Genomic DNA, 24,756 nt, shown 5'->3' on the forward strand with positions numbered 1-24,756 from the left:
TCGTGACGTGCAAAGCACGTGCTACTTACTAGTAGATTACTAGAAAATAAATGAAGCAATTGAACATGGAGCGTATTATATAAACAGCCAGAACATTTGAATATGGATATACCACATCATGTCAATGGGACTCAGAAAAACAAAGCTAGACATTTAAACAAGTAATATAACTATTTTTTCACATTGTTTCAAGTAGAATAGGAAGCTAGGTTAGGAATAAAGCAATCATGTTTCAAGTAGAATAGGAAGCTAGGTTAGGAATAAAGCAATCATGTTTCAAGTAGAATAGGAAGCTAGGTTAGGAATAAAGCAATAAAAAAACACGAAGTGCATCATTTCAGCTAGGATCATTTCTATCAAACTTCATGCACTAGCCATGGAACAACAGGCAAACTCAATGAAGCAACAGGCAAAAAATTAACATAATAGAATTTTAGGACTTGTTTAACATAGCCAAATCATGTAACTTATACCCAGGCATGCCGGATGCCAGATGGGTCAAAGGCAATGTGCAATGTTCCATATGGTCATTGTTTATATTTTATTAGATTCCATTAGGCAACTTAGGTAGTGCAACATACAGAAAATGATGCAATTGAACTACGCACAGGAGGTAAATTAACATTCCAAAAAAAACAGGGAACTTACGTGAGCTTTTTTTGAGTCACACGGACCTCATCAGGTACTTGGGCAGAAGAACCTGGTGCCACACTGTTTCTCCTCTGCATGAAGGAGAGGCCAATTGTAAACAGAAACAGGATCCAAGATATAGAAGTTTGCATTAAGCAATATACAAAAAACAGCATGTACTTACATGATTATAGGCGAGCTTTACTCTACGTTTCTGAGTGTAAGATGTGCCTGCTGCACATGTAATAACAACAAACAGTTACGAGTCAAGGATTTGCTATAATTAAATTGACACCAAATAGTAGTAGAAACATTATGACGTGCATAAACATGTAATACAGGATCGCAGAAAGATATCAAACATGATGTAACTAGAGCAGTAGCCTACGGCCAAATAGTGAGAAATTGTAATCGTGTCAATGGTGGACTTGTATAGCCTACCCCAACTTGTTTGGGAATAAAGCTTTGTTGTTGGTGGTGTTGTTGTTGTTGTCAATCGTGGACATGTAGAGCATTCAACGGCTCATGATTGGTGGCTCATATTTTGTAGAGTTTCAGCGAATGGGTGGGTTAGGTCACTCAGACCACGACACTCTGTATTTATATCATCTGAGTTAGGGTTACAATACCACTGGACATGGGCCTCTATGGGCCTCACACTGGATACAATATTACTACAGCGCTACTACTAAACTCACTCATGGTCCAACACACCCCCTCAAGATGATCATGGGTAAACAACCATGGCCATCTTGCAACAACATGACACATATGAAAACTACGAGTAATGAACTTTCAGCATAACTCCTAGGATACATGACAGCATTGCACTTTCCATCATCTTGTCATCTCGATTCATCTCTTCATCAGCAGCGAAGACATCCAGCTTCAACCATCTGGGATACGCACAACTCCTAACCATACACATCCTCAACAACCCCGGCTGCCTCACCACACAAGTTCCGCAGAACCATCCACACTCGCCTCAATGTCCTCAGCCTCTCTTCTCCACTCTGCCCGGCCACTGACCTCTTCCGTCTCTCCCACAAACCCCCAGCCAACTCCTGCCTCAACCATCCACTCCTCAAGCACCCATGCCTATCCCCCGGTCAGGCCTCAACCAGTCTCACCTCAGGCACGCATGCCTTTCCCCTGGACATATCCACAACCATCACCATCACCACTAAACCGCAGCCTCATCAACTCCATCACGACTCAATCACAGCCTCATCAACTCCATCACAACATATCCTCACAGCCTCACATCTCCATTTTCTCCTCACTTCCACTCGGATGGCGCCTCGTCTACGCGCCCTGGCCAACCTGGCAGACCGCACCTGGCCACATCGACCGGCTCGCGCTGGTCAACGTCCAGCACCAACCTCCGGTTCCGCCCTGCGCTCAAAGGCTCAGCCCACTCCGCACGCCTCCAACATCTCCCCCTCGCACGGATCCAGATCTCTCTGCCACGGATTCACTTCCTCTTCTCTCCTTTCTAAACCAAAATGATCTTGACCCTCTTCTTTGTCCCCGCGCGAGCAGCCGCCGATCTCACACAACTCGCATCGCTGTGTGTGATAGCCGCAACCCACGCAGAGCACCTGATGCGGCCTCCTGCCGCCTAGATTTGTACATCTCAACGGTGGTTTTTGTGGTCAAAGGAAGAACTTGTATGGTACTGTTTGGGGCGGCTAGCACTAGCAGGAAGGAAACCTAGGCTCTGATACTATGTAGAGTTTCAGCAAATGGGTGGGTTAGGTCACGGAAAAAAAATACTTATGCGTCGTGTTTAAATCTAAAGGATGAGGTGGTTACAAACGAAAGCACTTGTAAGTTAAAAATATACTAGCATGAATTCAGAAATACAGTCAGCTGCAATACTCCTAACAGAACAAAACGCGCAGGGATGTCTGGTTACGTATTTCTGGGCGGCGTTTAGACGTGTTCCACGTTCTTACGGGTGACGTGGAGGTCGGTGAGGGGACTGCTGTTGCGGTGGGTGCCGGGGAAGCAGATCTTGGGGGGTCGGAGAAGGACATGCTGGGCGGTCGATGAAGTGTTCAGCGCGCCGGCCGAAGTAGAAGGTCGGTGAAGCAGATGATGTGCAGTGCACGGGGACGTCGGTGTCGGCGAAGCTGGTCAGGTGCGGTGGTCGATAGAGTCGGCGAACGAGATACGGTGCGGTGGATGCCGGAGTAGGTGCAGATCAAGCGGATAGGGCAGCCTCGAGGTTTGAAGCCGTGGCAGCTTGAACGGCGAAGTGCGGCGGTGATTTTCCGGTGCGGCGGCCGTGAAGGTGGGAGGTAGGTAAGAGGAGCGGTTTCTCTGAGGGGTTGCGGGCGAAACTAGGGCGAAGCTGGGCGATAGAGGAGAAAAAGGGAATTTTGCAGTCCTTCTTTTGAGGGAAAAAAATATTCGCAGATCTGAAACTTTGCGGCGCGAGATATTTGGGCGTTGGCGGGGAATTTTACCGCTCGATGAGATTAAATTTTGCATGCAGTAGGTAATAATAATAATAAATAGTAGGCCCTACTAGTAGTACTGTAAGTCTGTTCAGTAATCCAAGGGGGTCGAGGTAGAGGAATCCATTATGTGAATCCACATTTCAAAGTGTCCAAAAATTCTAAACTGAAATTTTACATGTATATCTAGACATTTTATGTTGGTACATAAGTTTTTTTTAAAAAATATGTGGCTCCTGTAAAAAAGACAAATTTTGATGTCAGAACACGACTACGTACATTTTTTGCCTTTTTTGTACACACCACACAAAATGTTGTTTTTCCACGAAAACTTATGAACGAACATAGGATGTCACAATGTATACCAAAAAAATTATGTCAGATTTTTTTAACATTTATATAATTGTTTTTTCTATTATTTCCAATAATCGGTGCATATGCACGTGTGTGCCAAAATGCCACCTCCAGGGGCTAGGAGTTTCTAAACTTCTTATGGCACATCAAATAAAATATTGTTCAATCAATAATAATAATGTGCTTATGATTGTTACTCCCTTCCACCATTAATAAAGTCCACATCGGTCTCGTGTCAAACTTTGACTCGAGATTTAGGTACCCACATGATAGTGCTAGTATCATAGCTAGTATCATACACATTGGTCCCACAAAACTGCTGATGTGGCAGCTAATTAAGTAGGAGAGAGGAGATTAGTGTAACATAGGTAGATATTGTATCATAACGCAAACAACGAGATACATGCTTAGGGTTAGGGGTAGATACATGATTTTTCTGGTTTGAATATGTCTAGACCTTATTTATCAACTTAATTGAATGCTTACTATATAACATAAGAAGACCTTGTTTTTTTATTTTGTTTTTCAATTTTTATACGGATTTGAATCTTGGTCAAATCCTAGGTTTCACCAAGATTTGAATAAGTTTAAAACATGAATATGAAAAAGTAAGCATGCATGTATGCTTCATAATTAATCACTTCAAAATGAAGCTCTTGGGAGGGTTTTTGAAATTTCCATGTTTGAAACCAAAAACCACATATCATCATGCTTGACTTCATGAGACAGAGTTTAGGTTAGGGGGTAGATACATGATTTCTCTGGTTTGAATATGTCTAGACCTTGTTTATCAACTTAATTGAATGCTTACAATATAACATAAGAAGACTATGTGCCTTGGTTTTTCATTTTTTGTTTTTTCAAATTATGCGCATTTGAATCTTGGTCAAATCCTAGGTTTGACCATGATTTAAACAAGTTTAAAACATGAATATGAAAAAGTAAGCATGTATCCTTCGTAGTCACTCCAAAATGAATCTCGATCTTGAGAGGGTTTTTGAAATTTCCATGTTTGAAACCAAAAAACCACATACTCATCTTCATGCTTGACTTCATAAGACAGAGTTAATTAGGGGTAGCTTGATACATGATTTTTCTGGTTTGAATATGTCTAGACCTTATTTATCAACTTAATTGAATGCTTACTATATGACATAAGAAGACCTTGGTTTTCATTTTTTATACCCATTTGAATCTTGGTCAAATCATAGGTTTGATCAAGATTTGAACAAGTTTAAAACATGAATATGAAAAAGTAAGCACGTACGTATGCTTCTTAGTCACTCCAAAATGAAGCTCTTGGGAGGGTTTTTGAAATTTCCATGCTTGAAACCAAAAACCACTTCTCTTCATGCATGCTTGACTTCATAAGACAGAGTTTAGGGTTAGGGGGTAGATACATGATTCCTCTCGTTTGAATATGTCTAGACCTTGTTTATCAACTTAATTGAATGCTTACTATATGACATAAGAAGACTATGTGCCTTGATTTTTTTTTAAATTTTGCCCATTTGAATCTTGGCCAAATCCTAGGTTTGACCATGATTTAAACAAGTTTAAAACATGAATATGAAAAATTAAGCATGTATCCTTCGTAGTCACTCCAAAATGGAAGCTCTTGAGAGGGTTTTTGAAATTTCCATGTTTGAAACCAAAAAACCGCGTACTTCTCTTCATGCTTGACTTCATAAGACAGAGTTTGGGGTTAGGGGTAGCTTGATACATGAATTTTTTTGGTTTGAATATGTCTAGACCTTGTTTATCAACTTAATTGAATGCTTACTAGATGACATAAGATGACTATGTGCATTGGTTATCATTTTATTGTTTTTTTTTTGAATTTTTATGCCCATTTGAATCTTGGTCAAATCCTATGTTTGACCATGATTTAAACAAGTTTAAAACATGAATATGAAAAATTAAGCATGTATCCTTCGTAGTCACTCCAAAATGAAGCTCGATCTTGAGAGGGTTTTTGAAATTTCCATGTTTGAAACCAAAAAACCACGTACTTCTCTTCATGTTTGACTTCATAAGACAGAGTTTGGGGTTAGGGGTAGCTTGATACATAAATTTTCTGGTTTGAATATGTCTAGACATTGTTTATCAACTTAATTGAATGCTTACTAGATGACATAAGAGTTTTTGAAATTTCCATGCTTGAAAACCAAAAACCACTTCTCTTCATGCATGCTTGACTTCATAAGGTAGAGTTTAGGGTTAGGGGGTAGATACATGATTTTCCTGCTAGTTTGAATATGTCTAGACCTTGTTTATCAATTTAATTGAATGCTCACTATATGACATGAGCAGACCTTGGTTTTAATTTTTTTATACCCATTTGATTCTTCGTCAAATCCTAGGTTTGTTGACCAAGATTTGAACAAGTTTAAAACATTAATATGAAAAGGTAAGCATGTATGCTTCTTAATTAGTCACTCCAAAATGAAGCTCTTGGGAGGGTTTTTGAAATTTCCATGATTGAAACCAAAAACCACTTCTCTTCATGCTTGAATTTATAAGTCAGGGTTTAGGGATATATAGGGGGTAGATACATGATTTTTCTGGTTTGAATATGTCTAGAGCTTGTTTTTCAACTTGAATGCTTACTATATGACATACGAAGACTATTTGCTAACGGAGGGAGTAAGCACTCTAGCTATGAAAAGTACCAAACGATGCATACCAAAATGATTTTTTAGAGGAATACTAGTTCGGATTATATAATTTTATATTAGCAGGCCAAAATCGAACCCCGTAGTTGGATTTTCAGAAATTGATCCGTAGTACTGGGCAAAACCCTAGTTTAGCTTATTTAATAATAGATTCGTAGGTCGATTTTTTTACGTTATTATTATTATTACTAGGCAGCACATGTGTTTGCCCGTCCAGTGAAACTCTTTCATTTCATTTTTCTTTTCCGCAAGGTCGGGAGTCGGAGGAAGAGGGATCACACGGGAGGAGACGAAGGGAGAGCAGTCACGGGGCCCCACTTATTTATGGTGTCTATCCTTTTTCTGGTGATGTTGATTTGTTGTGCAGGGGGTTGTCGGTGCGCAGGGGGTGCGAGCGAGCGAGAAAGGCCGAGAATGAGAGAGATGTTTTTAGAGGGACAACCGAACGATCCCGAAGGACCCAGATTTCCAATACGCATCGAGCGCAGCTTACAAAGCAGACACAAAATAAACATGAAATTACGTCTAAATCCCTAAGATTTACATGGTAGACCCCATGCTGAAAGCAAGAAATGCGATCGGGTCCTTAATAGGCACCCTCCGGATGGATCCACGTCTGCGCCGTGGACGAACCACTTGGCGCGACCAAATCGCCATGGCTACAGAGCCTGCACACCATGGCCTACGAGCTGAGCTAGAAACGACCTGCCAAAACCGGCAGCCAACGGAGGTGGATAATTGGAGAGAGAGAGAGAGAGAGAGTGTTGATGCCTCTCTCTTGACAAAGAAGATGGCTGGGAGTTTGCCTACCTAGCGTACGTGACTTGTGCTCACTGAAGTGTGGGACCTCACGCATGGGAACCACACGTAAGTGACAGACTTGTTGCTCTAATAACTCGGGTGATCATTATACTGTATTAGTACATAGTTTCCTATGGATCCTTCTTAGTCACTCCAAAATGAAGCTCTTTGGGAGGGTTTTTGAAATTTCCATGTTTGAAACCAAAAATATGAAGACTATGTGCCTTGATTTTTCATTTTTTAAAATTTTGCCCATTTGAATCTTGGTCAAATCCTAGGTTTGACCATGATTTAAACAAGTTTAAAACATGAATATGAAAAATTAAGCATCTATCCTTCTTAGTCACTCCAATATGTAGCTCTTGGGAGGGTTTTTGAAATTTCCATGCTTGAAACCAAAAACCACTTCTCTTCATGCATGCTTGACTTCTTCATAAGACAGAGTTTAGGGTTAGGGGGTAGATACATGATTTTCCTGGTTTGAATATGTGTAGACCTTGTTTATAAAATTAATTGAATGCTTACTATATAACATATAAGAAAACCTTGTTTTTTTTGAACTTTTATACCCATTTGAATCTTGGTCAAATCCTTGGTTCCACCAAGATTTGAATAAGTTAAAAACATGAATATGAAAAAGTAAGCATGTATGCTTCTTAGTCACTTCAAAATGAAGCTCTTGGGAGGGTTTTTGAATTTCCATGTTCGAAACCAAAAACCACAAATCTTCATGCTTGACTTCATGAAACAGAGTTTAGGGTTAGGGGTAGATACATGCTTGATTTTTCTTGTTTGAATATATCTAGACCTTGTTTATCAACTTAATTGAATGCCTACTATATAACATTAGAAGACCTTTTTTGTTTTTTTTAAATTTTTATACCCATTTGAATCTTGGTCAAATCCTAGGTTTCACCAAGATTTGAATAAGTTTAAAACATGAATATGAAAAAGTAAGCATGCATGTATGCTTCTTAATTAATCACTTCGAAATGAAGCTCTTGGGAGGGTTTTTGAAATTTCCATGTTTGAAACCAAAAACCACATATCTTCATGCATGCGCTTGACTTCATGAGACAGAGTTTAGTGTTAGGGGGTAGATACATGATTTCTCTCGTTTGAATATGTCTAGACCTTGTTTATCAACTTAATTGAATGCTTACTATATGACATAAGAAGACTATGTGCCTTGATTTTTTTTAAAATTTTGCCCATTTGAATCTTGGCCAAATCCTAGGTTTGACCATGATTTAAACAAGTTTAAAACATGAATATGAAAAATTAAGCATGTATCCTTCGTAGTCACTCCAAAATGGAAGCTCTTGAGAGCGTTTTTGAAATTTCCATGATTGAAACCAAAAAACCACGTACTTCTCTTCATGCTTGACTTCATAAGACAGAGTTTGGGTTTAGGGTTAGCTTGATACATGAATTTTCTGGTTTGAATATGTCTAGACATTGTTTATCAACTTAATTGAATGCTTACTAGATGACATAAGATGACTATGTGCATTGGTTTTTCATATTTTTTTTGAATTTTTATGCCCATTTGAATCTTGGTCAAATTCTAGGTTTGACCATGATTTAATCAAGTTTAAAACATGAATATGAAAAATTAAGCATCTATCCTTCTTAGTCACTCCAATATGTAGCTCTTGGGAGGGTTTTTGAAATTTCCATGCTTGAAAACCAAAAACCACTTTTCTTCATGCATGCTTGACTTCATAAGACATAGTTTAGGGTTAGGGGTAGATACATGATTTTCCTACTAGTTTGAATATGTCTAGACCTTGTTTATCAATTTAATTGAATGCTTACTATATGACATGAGCAGACCTTGGTTTTAATTTTTTTATACCCATTTGAATCTTCGTCAAATCGTAGGTTTGTTGACCAAGATTTGAACAAGTTTAAAACATGAATATGAAAAAGTAAGCATGTATGCATCTTAACTAGTCACTCCAAAATGAAGCTCTTGGGAGGGTTTTTGAAATTTCCATGTTTGAAACCAAAAACCACTTCTTCTCTTCATGCTTGACTTCATAAGTCAGGGTTTAGGGATATATAGGGGGTAGATACATGATTTTTCTGGTTTGATATGTCTAGACCTTGTTTATCAACTTAATTGAATGCTTACTATATGACATAAGAAGACTACGTGACTTGTGCTCACTGAAGTGTGGGACCTCACGCATGGGAACCACACGTAAGTGACAGACTTGTTGCTCTAATAACTCGGGTGATCATTATACTGTATTAGTACATAGTTTCCTATGGATCCTTCTTAGTCACTCCAAAATGAAGCTCTTTGAGAGGGTTTTTGAAATTTCCATGTTTGAAACCCAAAACAACTTCTCTTCATGCTTGACTTCATAAGACAGAGTTTAGGGTTAGGGGTAGATACATGATTTGTCTGGTTTGAATACGTCTAGACCTTGTTTATCAACTTTAATGCTTACTATATGACATAAGAAGACTATGTGCTTTGGTTTTTCATTTTTCTGATTTTTTTATTTTTGATGCCCATTTGAATCTTGGTCAGATCCTAGGTTTTACCAAGATTTAAACAAGTTTAAAACATGAAAATGAAAAGGGAAGCATTTATCCTTCTTAGTCACTCTAAATGAAGTTTTTGGGAGGTTTTTGAAATTTCCATGTTTGAAACCCAGAACCACTTCTCTTCATGCTTGACTTCATAAGACATAGTTTAGGGTTAGGGGTACATACATGATTTGTATGTTTTGAATATGTCTAGACCTTGTTTATCAACTTGAATGCTTACTATATGACATAAGAAAACTACGTATGTGCTTTGGTTTTTCATTTTTCTATTTTTTTTTAATTTTCCGCCCATTTGAATCTCTGTCAAATCCTAGGTTTGACCAAGATTTAAACAAGTTTAACACGTGAAAATGAAAAGGTAAGCATGGATCCTTCTTAGTCACTCCAAAATGTACCAATTGATAGATGTGTTAACTTTGCTTCATGGAAAAAATAATGTCATGTAAATGAGTTAACTTGGATTTCCTACCCTTGAATCCATAGGAAACTTTGTTCTAATGCACTATAATAATCAACCGAGTTTTTACACCAACAGGTCTGTCACTTACGTGTGGTGCCCATGCGTGAGGTCCCACACTTCAGTGAGCACAAGTCACGTGCAATAGGTACGCAAACTCCCAGCCATTCTCTTTGTCAAGAGAAGACGCATCAGGATGCGTATTGGAAGTCTCTGGGTCCTTCAGGATCCTTCGGTTGTCCCTCTCACAAAAAAATTCTCTCTCATTCTCGGCCTCGCTCGACTCGCTCGCTCGCTCGCTCGCTCGCACCTCCTGCTCACTGACAAACCCTGCACAACAGTCAACATCATCACCCGAAAAAGGGGAGACACCATAATGCTCTCCCTTCTTCTCTCCTTCCGAGTGATCCCTCTTCCTCCGAGTTTCACTCGACGGGCAAACACATATGTGCTGCATAGTAGAGTAATAATAAAAAGGTACGTAGAAAAATCGACCTACGAATCTATAATTAAATAGGTTAAACTAGGGTTTTGCCCAGTACTACAGATCAAGGTTCAAAAAAATCCAACTACGGGGTTCGAACAACCCCATTTCTAATCAAAGAATTTTTTCGACGTCATCCAAATGGCCTCAAACTATAGCATGGGCGGATCCAGACTATAGCATGGGCGGACCAAGATAATTTAAACAAGTTTAAAACATGAAAATGAAAAGGGAAGCTTGTATCCTTCTTAGTCATTCTAAAATGAAGTTTGGGGAGGTTTTTTAAATTTCCATGCTTGAAACCAAAAACCACTTCTCTTCATGCTTGACTTCATAAGACAAAGTTTAGGGTTAGGGGTAGATACATGATTTTTCTGGTTTGAATATGTCTAGACCTTATTTATCAACTTAATTGAATGCTTACTATATAAAATAAGAAGACCTTGTTTTTTTATTTTGTTTTTTAATTTTTATACGGATTTGAATCTTGGTCAAATCCTAGGTTTCACCAAGATTTGAATAAGTTTAAAACATGAATATGAAAAAGTAAGCATGCATGTATGCTTCATATAATCACTTCAAAATGAAGCTCTTGGGAGGGTTTTTGAAATTTCCATGTTTGAAACCAAAAAACCACATATCATCATGCTTGACTTCATGAGACAGAGTTTAGGTTAGGGGGTAGATACATGATTTCTCTGGTTTGAATATGTCTAGACCTTGTTTATCAACTTAATTGAATGCTTACAATATAACATAAGAAGACTATGTGCCTTGGTTTTTCATTTTTTGTTTTTTTTAAATTATGCCCATTTGAATCTTTGTCAAATCCTAGGTTTGACCATGATTTAAACAAGTTTAAAACATGAATATGAAAAAGTAAGCATGTATCCTTCGTAGTCACTCCAAAATGAAGCTCGATCTTGAGAGGGTTTTTGAAATTTCCATGTTTGAAACCAAAAAACCACATACTTATCTTCATGCTTGACTTCATAAGACAGAGTTAATTAGGGGTTATGCGTAGCTTGATACATGATTTTTCTGGTTTGAATATGTCTAGACCTTATTTATCAACTTAATTGAATGCTTACTATATGACATAAGAAGACCTTGGTTTTCATTTTTTATACCCATTTGAAGCTTGGTCAAATCATAGGTTTGACCAAGATTTGAACAAGTTTAAAACATGAATATGAAAAAGTAAGCACGTACGTATGCTTCTTAGTCACTCCAAAATGAAGCTCTTGGGAGGGTTTTTGAAATTTCCATGCTTGAAACCAAAAACCACTTCTCTTCATGCATGCTTGACTTCATAAGACAGAGTTTAGGGTTAGGGGGTAGATACATAATTTCCTGGTTTGAATATGTGTAGACCTGCTTGTTTATCAAAATAATTGAATGCTTACTATATAACATAAGAAGACCTTGTTTTTTTTTGAATTTTTATACCCATTTGAATCTTGGTCAAATCCTTGGTTCCACCAAGATTTGAATAAGTTAAAAACATGAATATGAAAAAGTAAGCATGTATGCTTCTTAGTCACTTCAAAATGAAGCTCTTGGGAGGGTTTTTGAATTTCCATGTTCGAAACCAAAAACCACATATCTTCATGCTTGACTTCATGAAACATAGTTTAGGGTTAGGGGTAGATACATGCATGATTTTTCTTCTTTGAATATGTCTAGACCTTGTTTATCAACTTAATTGAATGCCTACTATATAACATAAGAAGACCTTGTTTTTTTATTTTATTTTTAAATTTTTATACGGATTTGAATCTTGGTCAAATCCTAGGTTTCACCAAGATTTGAATAAGTTTAAAACATGAATATGAAAAAGTAAGCATGCATGTATGCTTCTTAATTAATCACTTCGAAATGAAGCTCTTGGGAGGGTTTTTGAAATTTCCATGTTTGAAACCAAAAACCACATATCTTCATGCATGCGCTTGACTTCATGAGACAGAGTTTAGTGTTAGGGGGTAGATACATGATTTCTCTCGTTTGAATATGTCTAGACCTTGTTTATCAACTTAATTGAATGCTTACTATATGACATAAGAAGACTATGTGCCTTGATTTTTCATTTTTTTAAAAATTTTGCCCATTTGAATCTTGGCCAAATCCTAGGTTTGACCATGATTTAAACAAGTTTAAAACATGAATATGAAAAATTAAGTATGTATCCTTCGTAGTCACTCCAAAATGAAGCTCTTGAGAGGGGTTTTGAAATTTCCATGTTTGAAACCAAAAAACCGCGTACTTCTCTTCATGCTTGACTTCATATATAAGACAGAGTTTGGGGATAGGGGTAGCTTGATACATGAATTTTCTTGTTTGAATATGTCTAGACCTTGTTTATCAACTTAATTGAATGCTTACTAGATGACATAAGATGACTATGTGCATTGGTTTTTCATTTTTTGAATTTTTATGCCCATTTGAATCTTGGTCAAATCCTAGGTTTGACCATGATTTAATCAAGTTTAAAACATGAATATGAAAAATTAAGCATCTATCCTTCTTAGTCACTCCAATATGTAGCTCTTGGGAGGGTTTTTGAAATTTCCATGCTTGAAAACCAAAAACCACTTTTCTTCATGCATGCTTGACTTCATAAGACATAGTTTAGGGTTAGGGGTAGATACATGATTTTCCTACTAGTTTGAATATGTCTAGACCTTGTTTATCAATTTAATTGAATGCTTACTATATGACATGAGCAGACCTTGGTTTTAATTTTTTATACCCATTTGAATCTTCGTCAAATCGTAGCTAGGTTTGTTGACCAAGATTTGAACAAGTTTAAAACATGAATATGAAAAAGTAAGCATGTATGCGTCTTAACTAGTCACTCCAAAATGAAGCTCTTGGGAGGGTTTTTGAAATTTCCATGTTTGAAACCAAAAACCACTTCTTCTCTTCATGCTTGACTTCATAAGTCAGGGTTTAGGGATATATAGGGGGTAGATACATGATTTTTCTGGTTTGATATGTCTAGACCTTGTTTATCAACTTAATTGAATGCTTACTATATGACATAAGAAGACTACGTGACTTGTGCTCACTGAAGTGTGGGACCTCACGCATGGGAACCACACGTAAGTGACAAACTTGTTGCTCTAATAACTCGGGTGATCATTATACTGTATTAGTACATAGTTTCCTATGGATCCTTCTTAGTCACTCCAAAATGAAGCTCTTTGAGAGGGTTTTTGAAATTTCCATGTTTGAAACCCAAAACAACTTCTCTTCATGCTTGACTTCATAAGATAGAGTTTAGGGTTAGGGGTAGATACATGATTTGGCTGGTTTGAATACGTCTAGACCTTGTTTATCAACTTTAATGCTTACTATATGACATAAGAAGACTATGTGCTTTGGTTTTTCATTTTTCTGATTTTTTTTATTTTTGATGCCCATTTGAATCTTGGTCAGATCCTAGGTTTTACCAAGATTTAAACAAGTTTAAAACATGAAAATGAAAAGGGAAGCATTTATCCTTCTTAGTCACTCTAAATGAAGTTTTTGGGAGGTTTTTGAAATTTCCATGTTTGAAACCCAAAACCACTTCTCTTCATGCTTGACTTCATAAGACATAGTTTAGGGTTAGGGGTACATACATGATTTGTATGTTTTGAATATGTCTAGAACTTGTTTATCAACTTGAATGCTTACTATATGACATAATAAAACTACGTATGTGCTTTGGTTTTTCATTTTTCTGTTTTTTTTTTGAATTTTCCGCCCATTTGAATCTCTGTCAAATCCTAGGTTTGACCAAGATTTAAACAAGTTTAACACGTGAAAACAAAAAGGTAAGCATGGATCCTTCTTAGTCACTCCAAAATGTACCAATTGATAGATGTGTTAACTTTGCTTCATGGAAAAAATAATGCCATGTAAATGAGTTAACTTGGATTTCCTACCCTTGAATCCATAGGAAACTTTGTTCTAGTGCACTATAATAATCAACCGAGTTTTTACACCAACAGGTCTGTCACTTACGTGTGGTGCCCATGCGTGAGGTCCCACACTTCAGTGAGCACAAGTCACGTGCAATAGGTACGCAAACTCCCAGCCATTTTCTTTGTCAAGAGAAGACGCATCAGGATGCGTATTGGAAGTCTCTGGGTCCTTCAGGATCCTTCGATTGTCCCTCTCACAAAAAAAATCTCTCTCATTCTCGGCCTCGCTCGACTGGCTCGCTCGCTCGCTCGCACCTCCTGCTCACTGACAAACCCTGCACAACAGTCAACATCATCACCCGAAAAAGGGGAGACACCATAATGCTCTCCCTTCTTCTCTCCTTCCGAGTGATCCCTCTTCCTCCGAGTTTCACTCGACGGGCAAACACATATGTGCTGCATAGTGGAGTAATAATAAAAAGGTACGTAGAAAAATCGACCTACGAATCTATAATAAAATAGGTTAAACTAGGGTTTTGCCCAGTACTACAGATCAAGGTTCAAAAAAATCCAACTACGGGGTTCGAACAACCCCATTTCTAATCAAAGAATTTTTTCGACGTCATCCAAATGGCCTCAAACTATAGCATGGGCGGATCCAGACTATAGCATGGGCGGACCAAGATAATTTAAACAAGTTTAAAACATGAAAATGAAAAGGGAAGCTTGATCCTTCTTAGTCATTCTAAAATGAAGTTTGGGGAGGTTTTTGAAATTTCCATGCTTGAAACCAAAAACCACTTCTCTTCATGCTTGACTTCATAAGACAAAGTTTAGGGTTAGGGGTAGATACATGATTTTTCTGGTTTGAATATGTCTAGACCTTATTTATCAACTTAATTGAATGCTTACTATATAACATAAGAAGACCTTGTTTTTTTATTTTGTTTTTTAATTTTTATACGGATTTGAATCTTGGTCAAATCCTAGGTTTCACCAAGATTTGAATAAGTTTAAAACATGAATAGGAAAAAGTAAGCATGCATGTATGCTTCATAATTAATCACTTCAAAATGAAGCTCTTGGGAGGGTTTTTGAAATTTCCATGTTTGAAACCAAAAAACCACATATCATCATGCTTGACTTCATGAGACAGAGTTTAGGTTAGGGGGTAGATACATGATTTCTTTGGTTTGAATATGTCTAGACCTTGTTTATCAACTTAATTGAATGCTTACAATATAACATAAGAAGACTATGTGCCTTGGTTTTTCATTTTTTTTTTTTAAATTATGCCCATTTGAATCTTTGTCAAATCCTAGGTTTGACCATGATTTAAACAAGTTTAAAACATGAATATGAAAAAGTAAGCATGTATCCTTCGTAGTCACTCCAAAATGAAGCTCGATCTTGAGAGGGTTTTTGAAATTTCCATGTTTGAAACCAAAAAACCACATACTTATCTTCATGCTTGACTTCATAAGACAGAGTTAATTAGGGGTTAGGGGTAGCTTGATACATGATTTTTCTGGTTTGAATATGTCTAGACCTTATTTATCAACTTAATTGAATGCTCACTATATGACATAAGAAGACCTTGGTTTTCATTTTTTATACCCATTTGAATCTTGGTCAAATCATAGGTTTGACCAAGATTTGAACAAGTTTAAAACATGAATATGAAAAAGTAAGCACGTACGTATGCTTCTTAGTCACTCCAAAATGAAGCTCTTGGGAGGGTTTTTGAAATTTCCATGCTTGAAACCAAAAACCACTTCTCTTCATGCATGCTTGAATTCATAAGACAGAGTTTAGGGTTAGGGGGTAGATACATAATTTCCTGGTTTGAATATGTGTAGACCTTGTTTATCAAAATAATTGAATGCTTACTATATAACATAAGAAGACCTTGTTTTTTTTTGAATTTTTATACCCATTTGAATCTTGGTCAAATCCTTGGTTCCACCAAGATTTGAATAAGTTAAAAACATGAATATGAAAAAGTAAGCATGTATGCTTCTTAGTCACTTCAAAATGAAGCTCTTGGGAGGGTTTTTGAATTTCCATGTTCGAAACCAAAAACAACATATCTTCATGCTTGACTTCATGAAACATAGTTTAGGGTTAGGGGTAGATACATGCATGATTTTTCTTCTTTGAATATGTCTAGACCTTGTTTATCAACTTAATTGAATGCCTACTATATAACATAAGAAGACCTTGTTTTTTTATTTTATTTTTAAATTTTTATACGGATTTGAATCTTGGTCAAATCCTAGGTTTCACCAAGATTTGAATAAGTTTAAAACATGAATATGAAAAAGTAAGCATGCATGTATGCTTCTTAATTAATCACTTCGAAATGAAGCTCTTGGGAGGGTTTTTGAAATTTCCATGTTTGAAACCAAAAACCACATATCTTCATGCATGCGCTTGACTTCATGAGACAGAGTTTAGTGTTAGGGGTAGATACATGATTTCTCTCGTTTGAATATGTCTAGACCTTGTTTATCAACTTAATTGAATGCTTACTATATGACATAAGAAGAATATGTGCCCTGATTTTTCATTTTTTTTTTAAATTTTGCCCATTTGAATCTTGGCCAAATCCTAGGTTTGACCATGATTTAAACAAGTTTAAAACATGAATATGAAAAATTAAGTATGTATCCTTCGTAGTCACTCCAAAATGAAGCTCTTGAGAGGGGTTTTGAAATTTCCATGTTTGAAACCAAAAAACCGCGTACTTCTCTTCATGCTTGACTTCATATATAAGACAGAGTTTGGGGATAGGGGTAGCTTGATACATGAATTTTCTTGTTTGAATATGTCTAGACCTTGTTTATCAACTTAATTGAATGCTTACTAGATGACATAAGATGACTATGTGCATTGGTTTTTCATTTTTTTTGAATTTTTATGCCCATTTGAATCTTGGTCAAATCCTAGGTTTGACCATGATTTAATCAAGTTTAAAACATGAATATGAAAAATTAAGCATCTATCCTTCTTAGTCACTCCAATATTTAGCTCTTGGGAGGGTTTTTGAAATTTCCATGCTTGAAAACCAAAAACCACTTTTCTTCATGCATGCTTGACTTCATAAGACATAGTTTAGGGTTAGGGGTAGATACATGATTTTCCTACTAGTTTGAATATGTCTAGACCATGTTTATCAATTTAATTGAATGCTTACTATATGACATGAGCAGACCATGGTTTTAATTTTTTTATACCCATTTGAATCTTCGTCAAATCGTAGCTAGGTTTGTTGACCAAGATTTGAACAAGTTTAAAACATGAATATGAAAAAGTAAGCATGTATGCGTCTTAACTAGTCACTCCAAAATGAAGCTCTTGGGAGGGTTTTTGAAATTTCCATGTTTGAAACCAAAAACCACTTCTTCTCTTCATGCTTGACTTCATAAGTCAGGGTTTAGAGATATATAGGGGGTAGATACATGATTTTTCTGGTTTGATATGTCTAGACCTTGTTTATCAACTTAATTGAATGCTTACTATATGACATAAGAAGACTACGTGACTTGTGCTCACTGAAGTGTGGGACCTCACGCATGGGAACCACACGTAAGTGACAAATTGTTGCTCTAATAACTCGGGTGATCATTATACTGTATTAGTACATAGTTTCCTATGGATCCTTCTTAGTCACTCCAAAATGAAGCTCTTTGAGAGGGTTTTTGAAATTTCCATGTTTGAAACCCAAAACAACTTCTCTTCATGCTTGACTTCATAAGACAGAGTTTAGGGTTAGGGGTAGATACATGATTTGTCTGGTTTGAATACGTCTAGACCTTGTTTATCAACTTTAATGCTTACTATATGACATAAGAAGACTATGTGCTTTGGTTTTTCATTTTTTTGATTTTTTTATTTTTGATGCCCATTTGAATCTTGGTCAGATCCTAGGTTTTACCAAGATTTAAACAAGTTTAAAACATGAAAATGAAAAGGGAAGCATTTATCCTTCTTAGTCACTCTAAATGAAGTTTTTGGGAGGTTTTTGAAATTTCCATGTTTGAAACCCAAAACCACTTCTCTTCATGCTTGACTTAATAAGACATAGTTTAGGGTTAGGGGTACATACATGATTTGTATGTTTTGAATATGTCTAGACCTTGTTTATCAACTTGAATGCTTACTATATGACATAAGAAAACTACGTATGTGCTTTGGTTTTTCATTTTTCTGTTTTTTTTTGAATTTTCCGCCCATTTGAATCTCTGTCAAATCCTAGGTTTGACCAAGATTTAAACAAGTTTAACACGTGAAAACGAAAAGGTAAGCATGGATCCTTCTTAGTCACTCCAAAATGTACCAATTGATAGATGTGTTAACTTTGCTTCATGGAAAAAATAATGTCATGTAAATGAGTTAACTTGGATTTCCTACCCTTGAATCCATAGGAAACTTTGTTCTAATGCACTATAATAATCAACCAAGTTTTTACACCAACAGGTCTGTCACTTACGTGTGGTGCCCATGCGTGAGGTCCCACACTTCAGTGAGCACAAGTCACGTGCAATAGGTACGCAAACTCCCAGCCATTTTCTTTGTCAAGAGAAGACGCATCAGGATGCGTATTGGAAGTCTCTGGGTCCTTCAGGATCCTTCGATTGTCCCTCTCACAAAAAAAAAATCTCTCTCCTTCTCGGCCTCGCTCGACTCGCTCGCTCGCACCTCCTGCTCACTGACAAACCCTGCACAACAGTCAGCATCATCACCCGAAAAAGGGGAGACACCATAATGCTCTCCCTTCTTCTCTCCTTCCGAGTGATCCCTCTTCCTCCGAGTTTCACTCGACGGGCAAACACATATGTGCTGCATAGTAGAGTAATAATAAAAAGGTACGTAGAAAAATCGACCTACGAATCTATAATTAAATAGGTTAAACTAGGGTTTTGCCCAAGATTACAGATCAAGGTTCAAAAAATCCAACGACGGGGTTCGAACAACCCCATTTCTAATCAAAGAATTTTTTCGACGTCATCCAAATGGCCTCAAACTATAGCATGGGCGGATCCAGACTATAGCATGGGCGGACCAAGATAATTTAAACAAGTTTAAAACATGAAAATGAAAAGGGAAGCTTGTATCCTTCTTAGTCACTCTAAAATGAAGTTTGGGGAGGTTTTTGAAATTTCCATGCTTGAAACCAAAAACCACTTCTCTTCATGCTTGACTTCATAAGACAAAGTTTAGGGTTAGGGGTAGATACATGATTTTTCTGGTTTGAATATGTCTAGACCTTATTTATCAACTTAATTGAATGCTTACTATATAACATAAGAAGACCTTGTTTTTTTATTTTGTTTTTTAATTTTTATACGGATTTGAATCTTAGTCAAATCCTAGGTTTCACCAAGATTTGAATAAGTTTAAAACATGAATATGAAAAAGTAAGCATGCATGTATGCTTCATAATTAATCACTTCAAAATGAAGCTCTTGGGAGGGTTTTTGAAATTTCCATGTTTGAAACCAAAAAACCACATATCATCATGCTTGACTTCATGAGACAGAGTTTAGGTTAGGGGGTAGATACATGATTTCTCTGGTTTGAATATGTCTAGACCTTGTTTATCAACTTAATTGAATGCTTACAATATAACATAAAAAGACTATGTGCCTTGGTTTTTCATTTTTTGTTTTTTTTTAAATTATGCCCATTTGAATCTTTGTCAAATCCTAGGTATGACCATGATTTAAACAAGTTTAAAACATGAATATGAAAAAGTAAGCATGTATCCTTCGTAGTCACTCCAAAATGAAGCTCGATCTTGAGAGGGTTTTTGAAATTTCCATGTTTGAAACCAAAAAACCACATACTTATCTTCATGCTTGACTTCATAAGACAGAGTTAATTAGGGGTTAGGGGTAGCTTGATACATGATTTTTCTGGTTTGAATATGTCTAGACCTTATTTATCAACTTAATTTAATGCTTACTATATGACATAAGAAGACCTTGGTTTTCATTTTTTATACCCATTTGAATCTTGGTCAAGTCATAGGTTTGACCAAGATTTGAACAAGTTTAAAACATGAATATGAAAAAGTAAGCACGTACGTATGCTTCTTAGTCACTCCAAAATGAAGCTCTTGGGAGGGTTTTTGAAATTTCCATGCTTGAAACCAAAAACCACTTCTCTTCATGCATGCTTGACTTCATAAGACAGAGTTTAGGGTTAGGGGTAGATACATAATTTCCTGGTTTGAATATGTGTAGACCTTGTTTATCAAAATAATTGAATGCTTACTATATAACATAAGAAGACCTTGTTTTTTTTTGAATTTTTATACCCATTTGAATCTTGGTCAAATCCTTGGTTCCACCAAGATTTGAATAAGTTAAAAACATGAATATGAAAAAGTAAGCATGTATGCTTCTTAGTCACTTCAAAATGAAGCTCTTGGGAGGGTTTTTGAATTTCCATGTTCGAAACCAAAAACCACATATCTTCATGCTTGACTTCATGAAACATAGTTTAGGGTTAGGGGTAGATACATGCATGATTTTTCTTCTTTGAATATGTCTAGACCTTGTTTATCAACTTAATTGAATGCCTACTATATAACATAAGAAGACCTTTTTTGTTTTTTTTTTGAATTTTTATACCCATTTGAATCTTGGTCAAATCCTAGGTTTCACCAAGATTTGAATAAGTTTAAAACATGACTATGAAAAAGTAACCATGCATGTATGCTTCTTAATTAATCACTTCGAAATGAAGCTCTTGGGAGGGTTTTTGAAATTTCCATGTTTGAAACCAAAAACCACATATCTTCATGCATGCGCTTGACTTCATGAGACAGAGTTTAGGGTTAGGCGGTAGATACATGATTTCTCTCGTTTGAATATGTCTAGACCTTGTTTATCAACTTAATTGAATGATGCTTACTATATGACATAAGAAGACTATGTGCCTTGATTTTTTTTAAAATTTTGCCCATTTGAATCTTGGCCAAATCCTAGGTTTGACCATGATTTAAACAAGTTTAAAACATGAATATGAAAAATTAAGCATGTATCCTTCGTAGTCACTCCAAAATGGAAGCTCTTGAGAGCGTTTTTGAAATTTCCATGATTGAAACCAAAAACCACTTCTCTTCATGCATGCTTGACTTCATAAGACAGAGTTTAGGGTTAGGGGGTAGATACATGATTTTCCTGGTTTGAATATGTGTAGACCTTGTTTATCAAATTAATTGAATGCTTACTATATAACATAAGAAGACCTTGTTTTTTTCGAATTTTTATACCCATTTGAATCTTGGTCAAATCCTTGGTTCCACCAAGATTTGAATAAGTTAAAAACATGAATATGAAAAAGTAAGCATGTATGCTTCTTAGTCACTTCAAAATGAAGCTCTTGGGAGGGTTTTTGAATTTCCATGTTCGAAACCAAAAACCACATATCTTCATGCTTGACTTCATGAAACATAGTTTAGGGTTAGGGGTAGATACATGCATGATTTTTCTTCTTTGAATATGTCTAGACCTTGTTTATCAACTTAATTGAATGCCTACTATATAACATAAGAAGACCTTGTTTTTTTATTTTATTTTTAAATTTTTATACGGATTTGAATCTTGGTCAAATCCTAGGTTTCACCAAGATTTGAATAAGTTTAAAACATGAATATGAAAAAGTAAGCATGCATGTATGCTTCTTAATTAATCACTTCGAAATGAAGCTCTTGGGAGGGTTTTTGAAATTTCCATGTTTGAAACCAAAAACCACATATCTTCATGCATGCGCTTGACTTCATGAGACAGAGTTTAGTGTTAGGGGGTAGATACATGATTTCTCTCGTTTGAATATGTCTAGACCTTGTTTATCAACTTAATTGAATGCTTACTACATGACATAAGAAGACTATGTGCCTTGATTTTTCATTTTTTTCAAAATTTTGCCCATTTGAATCTTGGCCAAATCCTAGGTTTGACCATGATTTAAACAAGTTTAAAACATGAATATGAAAAATTAAGTATGTATCCTTCGTAGTCACTCCAAAATGAAGCTCTTGAGAGGGGTTTTGAAATTTCCATGTTCGAAACTAAAAACCACATATCTTCATGCTTGACTTCATATATAAGACAGAGTTTGGGGATAGGGGTAGCTTGATACATGAATTTTCTTGTTTGAATATGTCTAGACCTTGTTTATCAACTTAATTGAATGCTTACTAGATGACATAAGATGACTATGTGCATTGGTTTTTCACTTTTTTGAATTTTTATGCCCATTTGAATCTTGGTCAAATCCTAGGTTTGACCATGATTTAATCAAGTTTAAAACATGAATATGAAAAATTAAGCATCTATCCTTCTTAGTCACTCCAATATGTAGCTCTTGGGAGGGTTTTTGAAATTTCCAAGCTTGAAAACCAAAAACCACTTTTCTTCATGCATGCTTGACTTCATAAGACATAGTTTAGGGTTAGGGGGTAGATACATGATTTTCCTACTAGTTTGAATATGTCTAGACCTTGTTTTACCAATTTAATCGAATGCTTACTATATGACATGAGCAGACCTTAGTTTTAATTTTTTTATACCTATTTGAATCTTCGTCAAATCGTAGCTAGGTTTGTTGACCAAGATTTGAACAAGTTTAAAACATGAATATGAAAAAGTAAGCATGTATGCGTCTTAACTAGTCACTACAAAATGAAGCTCTTGGGAGGGTTTTTGAAATTTCCATGTTTGAAACCAAAAACCACTTCTTCTCTTCATGCTTGACTTCATAAGTCAGGGTTTAGGGATATATAGTGGGTAGATACATGATTTTCTGGTTTGATATGTCTAGACCTTGTTTATCAACTTAATTGAATGCTTACTATATGACATAAGAAGACTACGTGACTTGTGCTCACTGAAGTGTGGGACCTCACGCATGGGAACCACACGTAAGTGACAGACTTGTTGCTCTAATAACTCGGGTGATCATTATACTGTATTAGTACATAGTTTCCTATGGATCCTTCTTAGTCACTCCAAAATGAAGCTCTTTGAGAGGTTTTTTGAAATTTCCATGTTTGAAACCCAAAACAACTTCTCTTCATGCTTGACTTCATAAGACAGAGTTTAGGGTTAGGGGTAGATACATGATTTGTCTGGTTTGAATACGTCTAGACCTTGTTTATCAACTTTAATGCTTACTATATGACATAAGAAGACTATGTGCTTTGGTTTTTCATTTTTTGATTTTTTTTATTTTTGATGCCCATTTGAATCTTGGTCAGATCCTAGGTTTTACCAAGATTTAAACAAGTTTAAAACATGAAAATGAAAAGGGAAGCATTTATCCTTCTTAGTCACTCTAAATGAAGTTTTTGGGAGGTTTTTGAAATTTCCATGTTTGAAACCCAAAACCACTTCTCTTCATGCTTGACTTCATAAGACATAGTTTAGGGTTAGGGGTACATACATGATTTGTATGTTTTGAATATGTCTAGACCTTGTTTATCAACTTGAATGCTTACTATATGACATAAGAAAACTACGTATGTGCTTTGGTTTTTCATTTTTCTGTTTTTTTTTAATTTTCCGCCCATTTGAATCTCTGTCAAATCCTAGGTTTGACCAAGATTTAAACAAGTTTAACACGTGAAAACGAAAAGGTAAGCATGGATCCTTCTTAGTCACTCCAAAATGTACCAATTGATAGATGTGTTAACTTTGCTTCATGGAAAAAATAATGTCATGTAAATGAGTTAACTTGGATTTCCTACCCTTGAATCCATAGGAAACTTTGTTCTAATGCACTATAATAATCAACCGAGTTTTTACACCAACAGGTCTGTCACTTACGTGTGGTGCCCATGCGTGAGGTCCCACACTTCAGTGAGCACAAGTCACGTGCAATAGGTACGCAAACTCCCAGCCATTTTCTTTGTCAAGAGAAGACGCATCAGGATGCGTATTGGAAGTCTCTGGGTCCTTCAGGATCCTTCGATTGTCCCTCTCACAAAAAAAAATTATCTCTCATTCTCGGCCTCGCTCGACTCGCTCGCTCGCTCGCACCTCCTGCTCACTGACAAACCCTGCACAACAGTCAACATCATCACCCGAAAAAGGGGAGACACCATAATGCTCTCCCTTCTTCTCTCCTTCCGAGTGATCCCTCTTCCTCCGAGTTTCACTCGACGGGCAAACACATATGTGCTGCATAGTAGAGTAATAATAAAAAGGTACGTAGAAAAATCGACCTACGAATCTATAATTAAATAGGTTAAACTAGGGTTTTGCCCAGTACTACAGATCAAGGTTCAAAAAAATCCAACTACGGGGTTCGAACAACCCCATTTCTAATCAAAGAATTTTTTCGACGTCATCCAAATGGCCTCAAACTATAGCATGGGCGGATCCAGACTATAGCATGGGCGGACCAAGATAAT

Source organism: Lolium perenne, chromosome 2, assembly GCF_019359855.2.
Source record: "Lolium perenne isolate Kyuss_39 chromosome 2, Kyuss_2.0, whole genome shotgun sequence".
NCBI lineage: Eukaryota > Viridiplantae > Streptophyta > Magnoliopsida > Poales > Poaceae > Lolium > Lolium perenne.